The following is a 10,539-nucleotide window of genomic DNA, read 5'->3' as shown; positions in this document are numbered from 1 at the left end:
AGAGTCGGTTATTGGTTCTGGGACACCAAGAGACACTGGCCAACTATAAGTGTCTTCAACTCAAGTGATACTCTAATAAGTGAATCAGATGAGACAAATAGCAAGGCTGTAATACAGCAGGCGCACAGGCCCAAGAATGAAGAACTTTTTCAAACAAATCCAAAACTTTGTGACATATTCTTTTGAGATGGGGTCTTGCTTTGTCGCCCAGGGTGGAGTGCAGTGGCGTGATCTCAACTCACTGCAACGTCTGCCTCCCACGTTCAAGCAGTTCTCTCGCCTCAGCCTCCCAGGTAGCTGGGACTACAGGCGTGCATCACCATGCCCAGCTAATTTTTGTATTTTTTGGTAAAGACGCGCTTTTGCCATGTTGGCCAGGCTGGTCACAAACTCCTGAGCTCAAGTAATCCGCCCACCTTGGTTACGGCTGTAAAGAACTGCACACACAATGAATACAGTGGCTTATCTAAAAATGCCGGCTTATGCTATCTCAGATCTCTCTGTACAAGTAGAATCAGGGCCGGGCATGGTGGCTCACACCTGTAATCACTGCACTTTGGCAGGCTAAGGAGGGCAGATTGCTTGAGCCCAGGAGTTTGAGACCAGCCTGGGCAACATAAGTGAGATCTTGTCTGTAGAAATAATAAAGAAAATTAGCTGGCATGGTGGCATATGCCTATAGTCCCAGCTTCTCGGGAAGTGGAGGTGGGAGGATCACTTAAGCCGGGGGCTGTCAAGGCTGCCGTGAGCTGAGATCATGCCACTGAACTCCAGACTGGGCAACAGAGTGAGATGCTCTCAAATAAAAAAATAAAAATAAAGCAGAATCAGGGTATGACTGTTTTATACATTTACTTTTATGTCAAAAGGATGAAATTAATCCGCCAAGTGTTGGTAGATTATGGTCTTTAGTAAATTTATTTATTTTTTGAGGAGCCTCGCACCGTCACCCAGGCTGGAGGGCAGTGGTGCAATCTCTGCTCACTGCAACCTCCACCTCCCAGGTTCAAGCAATTATCCTGCCTCAGTCTCCTGAGTAGCTGGGACTACAGGCGCTCACCACAACACCTGGCTAATTTTTGCATTTTTAGTAGAGATGGGGTTTCACCATGTTGACCAGGCTGGTCTCCAACTCCTGACCTCAGGTGATCCACCTGCCTTGGCCTCCCAAAGTGCTGGGATTACAGACCTGAGTCACTGTGCCCAGCCAGTCTTTAGTAAATTTAAACTGGTGGTTAGATATCATAATAAAGGGAAGCCAGTAAGATGTTACTCATTATTGTTTGGTTGGTTTTTTTTTGTTTTTGTTTTTGTTTTTGTTTTTTTGAGACGGAGTCTCGCTCTGTCGCCCAGGCTGGGGTGCAGTGGCCGGATCTCAGCTCACTGCAAGCTCCGCCTCCCGGGTTCACGCCATTCTCCTGCCTCACCGCCACCTCGCCCGGCTAGTTTTTTGTATTTTTTAGTAGAGACGGGGTTTCACCGTGTTAGCCAGGATGGTCTCGATCTCCTGACCTCGTGATCCGCCCGTCTCGGCCTCCCAAAGTGCTGGGATTACAGGCGTGAGCCACCGCGCCCGGCCTGTTTGTTGTTGTTGTTTTTTTTTTTTTTTTTTTTTTTTTTTTTTGAGACGGAGTCTCGCGCTGTCGCCCAGCCCAGGCTGGAGTGCAGTGGCGCGATCTCGGCTCACTGCAAGCTCCGCCTCCCGGGTTCACGCCATTCTCCTGCCTCAGCCTCCCGAGTAGCTGGGACTACAGGCGCCCACAACCGCGCCCGGCTAATTTTTTGTATTTTTAGTAGAGACGGGGTTTCACCGTGGTCTCGATCTCCTGACCTTGTGATCCGCCCGCCTCGGCCTCCCAAAGTGCTGGGATTACAGGCGTGAGCCACCGCGCCCGGCCTGTTTGTTGTTTTAATAAACACTGAATTAAACATTCCAAATACACCTTCTGTGTAAAAAGAAACTTTTAACATAATGCCTCTAAAACTTAGGTACTATTGGAAAATATGAAAGTGTTTGTTTGTTTTGAGACGGAGTCTTGCTCTATTCCCAGGCTGGAGTGCAGTGGCACAATCTCCGCTCACTACAACCTTGGCCTCCTGGGTTCGAGCTATTCTCCTGCCTCAGCCTCCCAAGTAGTTGGGACTACAGGTGCATGCCACCACGCCCAGCTAATTTTTGCATTTTTAGTAGAGACGGGGTTTCGCCATGTTGGCCAGAATGGTCTCAATCTCTTGACCTCGTGATCCACCCGCCTGAGCCTCCCAAAGTGTTGGGATTACAGGCGTGAGCCACCACACCTGGCTAAGTAGTTCTATCTTAAGAACACAAGGATAGGCTGGGTGCGGTGATGCATGCCTGTAATCCCAGCACTTTGGGAAAGGAAACAAAGGAAGGAAAGGAAGAAAAGGAGGAGGGAAGAAATTCGACTTTAGGCCGTGGCTCACACCTGTAATCCCAGCACTTTGGGAGGCCGAGGAGGGAGCGGATCACCTGAGGTCGGGAATTCAAGACCATCCTGACCAACATGGTGAAACCCCATCTCTACTAAAAATACAAAAATTAGCTGGGCGTGGTGCAGGCACCTGTAATCCTAACTACTTGGGAGGTTGAGGCAGGAGAATCACTTGAACCTGGGAGGTGGAGGTTGCAGTGAGCCTAGATCGCACCACTGCCCTCCAGCCTTGGCGACAGAGCAAAGACTCTGTGTCAGGAAGAGAAAAAAAAAGAAATTCAACTTTATAAGATATTAAGGGACATCATGCTGATTTTGGAAATGTTAAGAAGTAGAAAACAGAATATTTAAGAGACCATAACAAATTATGATATTTATGGATATTCCTTTAGACTTACACTAACTTACTAGATTTCAAAGATATAGGGGTCCGATTTTTTTTTTTTTTTTTTTTCCTTGAGAAGGAGTATCACTCTGTTGTCCAGGCTGGAATGTACTGGAGCAATTCCAGCTCATTGCAACCTCCACTTCCTGGGTTCAAGCAATTCTCCTGCCTCAGCCTCCTGAGTAGCTGGGATTACAGGCGTGTGCCATCACACCTGGCTAATTTTGGTATTTTTAGTAGAGATGGGGTTTCACTGTGTTGGCTAGGCTGGTCTTGAACTCCCAACATTAAGTGATCTGCCCACGTCAGCCTCCCAAAGTGCTAGGATTACAGCGTGCGCAACCACGCCCAGTCAGATCTGATTTTGTAATAACCTATAACATTTAGGATTTAGTAATACAATAGTAGATAACTTACATCTACAAAATGAACGTGGATCAGCATGAAGTTGTGAGAGGTGTGGTATTAATAAAAATAAGCACATTAGGTTGCAAATGCTGATTCCATGTTGAGAAATCATGCATTTCAATCCGCATATACAAGTAAGTAACAAGTTAACAGTAAGCAGTTAACAGTGGTTAATTCTGGAGAAGAAACAAATCAAAGAGAGTTAGTAGGAAGAGAGCTAATCAAGATGAATTCGAGAATGTAATTGTGTGAGTTGTGACCTAAACATTATCTAATTAGAGCACATAAAGGAAGACATGAAAATTGTGGTATTTCAAAGTTAATAAAAGTTAGGATACTGTTCTCTAAGATTGCCTCTTCTGGTAGAATCTTCAGTACTGGTAAATTTCCATTTGCAGTTTATCCCTTAAGATCTTCCATCAAGCTTTCATAAATTTTAAATCTTATAGTACTGTTATGACTTATACAGACGTTTGATGTAGCTGAGTTTGAACGTCTTTGGTCACAAATTGGAACCCTTCAGTGTATTAACAGACTGTATAAAGTCTCATTCAAGGAGCTGAGATGAGCACCCCAGCCCCCAACAGCTGAATGGGGTAAAGTGAATGACTGTCATAGGTCACAACACATTAATCAAATTAAAAATTAAGTCTACACCAACACTGGTGTAGAAATTAGCAATGATATAAAAGAAATGAGAAGGGAAAGTTCTTCTTGACTGGAGAAATTTATCAGCTAATATATAAGGTATGGTAGTAATAACTGATTCAAGCAAGAATCAATAGATGTTAAAATCAGTGGGTTTGTTGAGGAAGGAGACTCAATGTATCCTCCCACAGAATTATGAGAAGAAACCTTATAGTAGAGAAATCTGGCAGACAACCCCTTAACCACCTAACACAACAAATATTGGAATAAGCTGACATCATGTGCCTTCTGATGTAATATAACAGAGTTAAGTATCCTTGCCAAAATGCATAACCTGAACTGAAGCTGGAAAAAACAGAAAAAAACAAATTAAGGGACATTCTTTAAACATCTGGTGCACACCCTTTAAAGTGTCATTGTAAAAGACAAAGGCTAAGGAATTGTTCCAAGTTAAAGGAAACTGAAGAAATGTAACAACTGCAATGGATAATAAATGGAGGGGATTAGGTATCAAGATATTTATGTTTGAAAAGACATTTGTTGAGCATCCCAAATCCAGAAATCTGAAACTTTCTGAGCACTAACATGATGCTCAAAGGAAATGCTCATTGAACCATTTCAGATTTTTGATTTTCAGATTCGGGATGCTCAACTGGTAAGTATAATGCAAATACTCAAAAATCCAAAATCCGAAACACTGTAGTCCCAAGCTTTTTGGTTAAGGGATACTCAATCTGTAGAGACTGTATATTAGAACATTACATTAATTTTGCTGGGTGCAGTCACTCATGCCTGTAATCTCAGCACTTCAGAAGGCCAAGGTGAGCAGATCACTTGAGGCCGTGAGTTCCAGAGTCTGGCCAACATAGTGAAACCCCGTCTCTACTAAAAACACAAAAATTAGCCAGGAGTGGTGGCATGCGCCTGTAATCCCAGCTACTCAGAAAGCTGAGGCACGAGAATGGCTTGAAACTGAACCTGGGAGGTGCAGGTTGCAGTGAGCTAAGATTGAGCTAGACGACTGTCTCAAAAAAATTTTTTTTAAATAATCATCAATGTCCCAAATGTATTATATTGATTGTAGAAGAAAATGCCCTTATCCTTAGGAGATACAAATGACATATTTAGAAAGGGTATATCTGCAACTGAATTTCTAGTGGTTTAGCAAATAACATAAATATATAGAAAGCAAATGTGAGTGGTGAATCCAACTGGAGTACGTTTTCTTTCTTTTTTTTTTTGAGACAGAGTCTCACTCTGTCACCCAGGCTGGAGTGCAACGGCACGGTCTCAGCTCACTGCAACCTCCACCTCTGGGTTCAAGCGATTCTCCTGCCTCAGCCTCCCGAGTAGCTGGCATTACAGGTGTGTGCCACCATGCCTGGCTAATTTCTGTATTTTTAGTAGAGATGGGGGATTCACCATGTCAGCCATGCTGGTCTTGAACTCCTGAGCTCAAGTGATGTGCCCGCCTTGGCCTCCCGAAGTGCTGGGATTACAGGCGTGAGCCACCACGCCCATCCTAGTATACCATTATTTCAATGTCTCTATGAGCTTGAACCTTTCTCAAAATAAAGTTGAAAAAAATATCTTTTTCGGCCAGTTGTTTCAATGTCTCTGGAAGCCTGAACTTTCTCAAAACAAAGTTGAAAAAAGTATCTTTTTTGGCCGGGTGCGGTGGCTCACCCCTGTAATCCCAGCACTTTGGGAGGCCAAAGTGGGAGGACTACTTCAGGTCAGAAGTTCGAGACCAGCCTGGCCAACAGGCGAAACCCCATCTCTACTAAAAATACAAAACTTAGCCAGGTGTGGTGGCGCATGCCTGTAGTCCCAGCTACTTGGGAAGCTGAGGCAAGAAAATTGCAGTGAGCCGAGGTTGCAGTGAAACAAGATCGCACCACTGCATTCCAGCCTGGATGACAAAGCGAGACCCTGTCTCAAAAAACAACAATCATCTTTTTCAAAGCTTGCTATTTCTTGATACTTGGGATGACTCTCCTTACTTTTTTTTTTTTTGAGATGGAGTTTCGCTCTTGTTGCCCAAGTTGAAGTGCAATGGTATGATCTCGGCTCACCGCAACCTCCGCCTCCCAGGTTCAAGCAATTCTCCTGCCTAAGCCTCCCAAGTAGCTGGGACTACAGGCATGTGCCACCATGCCCGACTAATTTTGTATTTTTTCAGTAGAGATGGCATTTCTCCATGTTGGCCAGGCTGGTCTCAAACTCCCAACCTCACAAGATCCACCCGCCTCAGTCTCCCAAAGTGCTGGGATTACAGGCGTGAGCCACCACGCCTGGCAATTCTCCTTACTTTGTTAGGCATCCACAAAGAAAACAGTCTGTTTACAAAGAGATTTCTACGTTATCAGAATTTTAAAATCACAGTAAAACTACCATTGTGTATTAGTTAATATCAATATACACATACTATTCTTGGCCTAGGCAATTAACTCTTTGTCCCAATAAGGGCCAGTATGTGAAAATAAAAGCATTGTGGCTCTCATGGAAATGTTAACAGATCGACACAAAGGCTTACATACTACTTACATACCAGTAAAATGCTCACTACTTCGCAAACCATGCAAAAAAGATGAGCTATACAACTTAACCAGAAACTGAGAACGCAACTTTTCTTTAATAGTTGGTTATCTAGTGAAAGAAGTCTTAATGCTAGTACTATATGCCAAGCAAATGCCACTCTATAGATAGATGTGCTACACATCCACTTTATAGATGAGGAAACAGGCTTAGTAAAGTTAAAATGATCTGCCTGATTATGGAAGAGAAGCCCCTTGTAAACCTGGCTCCCACTGCAGGGCCCACAAAGCTCTTGATACAGTGAACTTCAAATCCTTTGAAAAAGAGCCACTTTTGGCTGGGCGCGGGGGTGGCTCACACCTGTAATCCCAGCACTTTGGGAGGCCAAGGCAGGCAGAACACGAGGTCAGGAGATGGAGACCATCCTGACCAACATGGTGAAACCCCATCTCTACTAAAAATACAAAAATTGGCTGGGCATGGTGGTGGGTGCCTGTAATTCCAGCTACTCCAGGAGGCTGAGGCTGGATAATTGTTTGAACTAGGGAGTCAAACCCCATCTCTACTAAAAATACAAAAATTGGCTGGGCATGGTGGTGGGTGCCTGTAATTCCAGCTACTCCAGGAGGCTGAGGCTGGATAATTGTTTGAACTAGGGAGTCGGAGGTTGCAGTGAGCAGAGATCGCACCACTGTACTCCAGCCTGGGCGACAGAGCGAGACTCCGTCGCAAAAAGAAGAAAAATAAGAAAAGCCACCACTTTCTTCACACTGACCTCCCTGAGTAGCAAATGTTAGCATATGGGTCTTAGAACTTTCATCAATCTGCCTTTATGAAGCTGAGGATGAGTTTCCATAGGCTGCTCACCCTACTATACTGTTAACTCTTCCTACATTCAATCCAAGTGAGACCCTTGGGAAGAAAAAGGGATGGAGCAACAAGGCAAGTGTGAATGTGTAATATATGTAAAAACCCTTACCAGGGATAGTTGTGGGAAAGCAACAGCAAAAGACTGGAGAAAGACCTTGTACCAATTACTTCATTCATTAAACACACCAAACCAGATTATCAAAGGATTTATATATTCAAGATAAACTCCCCATATATCCCAGATGAGCTAGAAAATTCCATGCTACTCATCATCGACTCTACCATAATAAAATCAATGCTTAGAAAATTCATTTTGTGGTCGGGCATAATGGCTCACACCTGGAATCCCAGCACTTTAGGAGGTCGAAGCGGGTGGATTGCTTGAGTCCAGGAGTTCAAGACCAGCCTGGGGAACAAGGCAAAAACCCTGTCAATAAAAAGAAAGAAAGAAAAAAAACAAACTAGCTGGGTGCGTGGCATGCACCTGTAGTTCCAGCTACTCCAAGAGGCTGAGGTGGGAGGATTGCTTGAGTCCAGAAGGTTGAGGCAGCAGCAATGAGCCATGATGGTGCCACTGCACTACAGCCTCGGCAACAGAGCAAGACCGTGTCTCAAGGGAAAAAAAAAAAATCATTTTGCTTTGTTGCTGATAAGGAGTTTTGCGGGAAGTGGAAAGAGGGTGAATAACTCACCAATCCAAATATGAAATATCCTTCTCCAGACTCAGAATCTTCCAGATCTGATGCTGCGTCAAAACAAAATGTGGCGGGGCATGATGGCTCATGCCTATAATACGCTTTTGAGAGGAGGATGCAGGTGGTGTGGTGGGGTAGGTCTGTAGTGCCAGCTACTCAGGCTGAGGCAAGAGGACCGCTTGAGCCCAGGAGTTGAAGGCTGCAGGGACTGTGATCATGCCACCACACTCCAGCCTGGGAGAGAGTAAGACCTTTTCTCAAAACAAAAAAACAACAGGCCGGGCATGGTGGCTCACGCCTGTAATCCCAGCACTTTGGGAGGCCAAAGTGGGAGGAATACTTCAGCTCAGGAGTTCGAGACCAGCCTGGGCAACATGGTGAAACCCCGTCTCTACTAAAATACAAAAATAAGCTGGGCATTGCAGCGGACACCTGTAATCCCAGCTACTCAGGAGACTGAGGTAGGAGAATCTCTTGAACCTGTCTTGCAGGAGGCCAAGGTTACAGTGAAAGGAGATCATGCCATGGCACTCCAGCCTGGGCAACAGAGCAAGACTCCGTCTGGGAGGGGGGAACACAGGCTGGGCACAGTGGCTCATCTGTAACCCCAGCATTTAGGGAGACTGAGGTGGGAGGATCATCTGAGCCCACCCTGGGCAACACAGTGAGAACTCCATCTCATTTTATAAAAAACAAAGTAACAGCAACCGGGTGCTGTAATCCCAGCACTTTGGGAGGCTGAGGCGGGTGGATCATGAGGTCAGGAGATTGATACCATCCTGGCCAACATGGTGAAACCCCGTCTCTACTAAAAATACAAAAATTAGCCAGTGTGGCCGCACACGCCTATAGTCCCACCTACCTGGGAGGCTGAGGCAGGATAATCGCTTGAATCCGAGAGACGGAGGTTGCAGTGGGCCAACATTGCACCACCGCACTCCAGCCTGGCAACAGAGCAAGACTCCATCTCAAAAAAATTAAAAAATAACAAAATGGCCGGGCGCGGTGGCTCACGCCTGTAATCCCAGCACTTTGGGAGGCCGAGGCGGGCGGATCACAAGGTCAGGAGATCAAGACCACGGTGAAACCCCGTCTCTACTAAAAATACAAAAAATTAGCCGGGCGCGGTTGTGGGCACCTGTAGTCCCAGCTACTCGGGAGGCTGAGGCAGGAGAATGGCGTGAACCCGGGAGGCGGAGCTTGCAGTGAGCCGAGATGGCGCCACTGCACTCCAGCCTGGGCGACAGAGCAAGACTCCGTCTCAAAAAAAAAAAACAAACAAACAAACAAAAAAAACAAATGCCATCATATTGCTTCAAAGCCCCACGTGGCCAGAGAGGTCTCTCAACTCTTCCCTAAATTGCACAAAAGTATATGCCTTGCTCAACATACAGTTCAACTGTTTTAAGTTTCTTTCTGTTAAGAGGAAGCAGAGGCTTACTACGAGATGTATCACTTTCCCTTGGGTTTCTTCTCAGAGCTTCATTAAACACAATAAAAGCTTAAAATCATGCCCTGGCACCAATGAACACTGTACTGTGTAACTCAATTTATCTTCCTGTCCAAACATCTGGTGGTGGGACGCAGCAGCTCACACCTATAATCTCAACACTTTGGGAGGCCAAATCGGGAGGATTACTTGAGGCCAGGACTTTGACACCAGCCTGGGCAATATAGCGAGACCTCATGTCTATTTAAAAAAAAAACATCTGGCCAGGCACAGTGGCTCACGCCTGTAATCCCAGCACTTTAGGAGGCTGAGGCGGATGGATCACGAGGTCAGGAGTTCAAGACCAGCCTGGCCAACTAAAACTACAAAAATTGGCCAGGCGCAGTAGCAGGCACCTGTGATTCCAGCTACTTGGGAGGCTGGGGAAGAAGAGTCACTTGAACCCAGGTAGCAGAGGTTGCAGTAAGCCAAGATCATGCCACTGCACTCTAGCCTGGGTGACAGAGACTGTTTCAAAATTCACTAACTCCAGGCCTGCTACTGAATCAAAATTCACTAATTCCAGGCCTGCTACTGAAAAGGGATATGCATATTAAAACTATTAAGGGGACTTGTGGTTGGGAAGTAATTACTATGTAAAATCTTGTGTGAATTGTTCAATTTCTCCCCCACCTCCCACCAAGCAGTGTATGCTTTGGGTTACTACCCATACTGGATTGTTACCTCAAACATGCTGTGACTTTTCTACCTACAACTGGTCACCTGTGATAAATACATACTTTTTTAAGACGGAGTCTCACACTGTCGCCTGGGCTGGAGTGCAACAGGGCGATGTCGCCTCACTGCAACCTCCACCTCCTGGCTTTAAGCAATTCTCTTGCCTCAGCCTCCCAAATGGCTGGGATTACAGGCTCCCGCCACCACACCCGGCTAATTTTTGTATTTTTAGTAGAGACGTGGTTTCACTATGTTGGCCAGGCTGGCCTTGAACTCCTGACCTCATGATCCACCTGCCTCAGCCTCCCAAAGAGATGGGATTACAGGCGTAAGCCACTGTGCCCAGCCTGAGAAATAATCTTGAAAAGCCTATTA

The sequence above is a fragment of the Macaca nemestrina genome, chromosome 3 (genome assembly GCF_043159975.1).
Source record: "Macaca nemestrina isolate mMacNem1 chromosome 3, mMacNem.hap1, whole genome shotgun sequence".
NCBI classification, from domain to species: domain Eukaryota; kingdom Metazoa; phylum Chordata; class Mammalia; order Primates; family Cercopithecidae; genus Macaca; species Macaca nemestrina.
The sequence above is the reverse complement of the archived record's forward strand: the minus strand, read 5'-3'. Positions refer to the sequence as shown.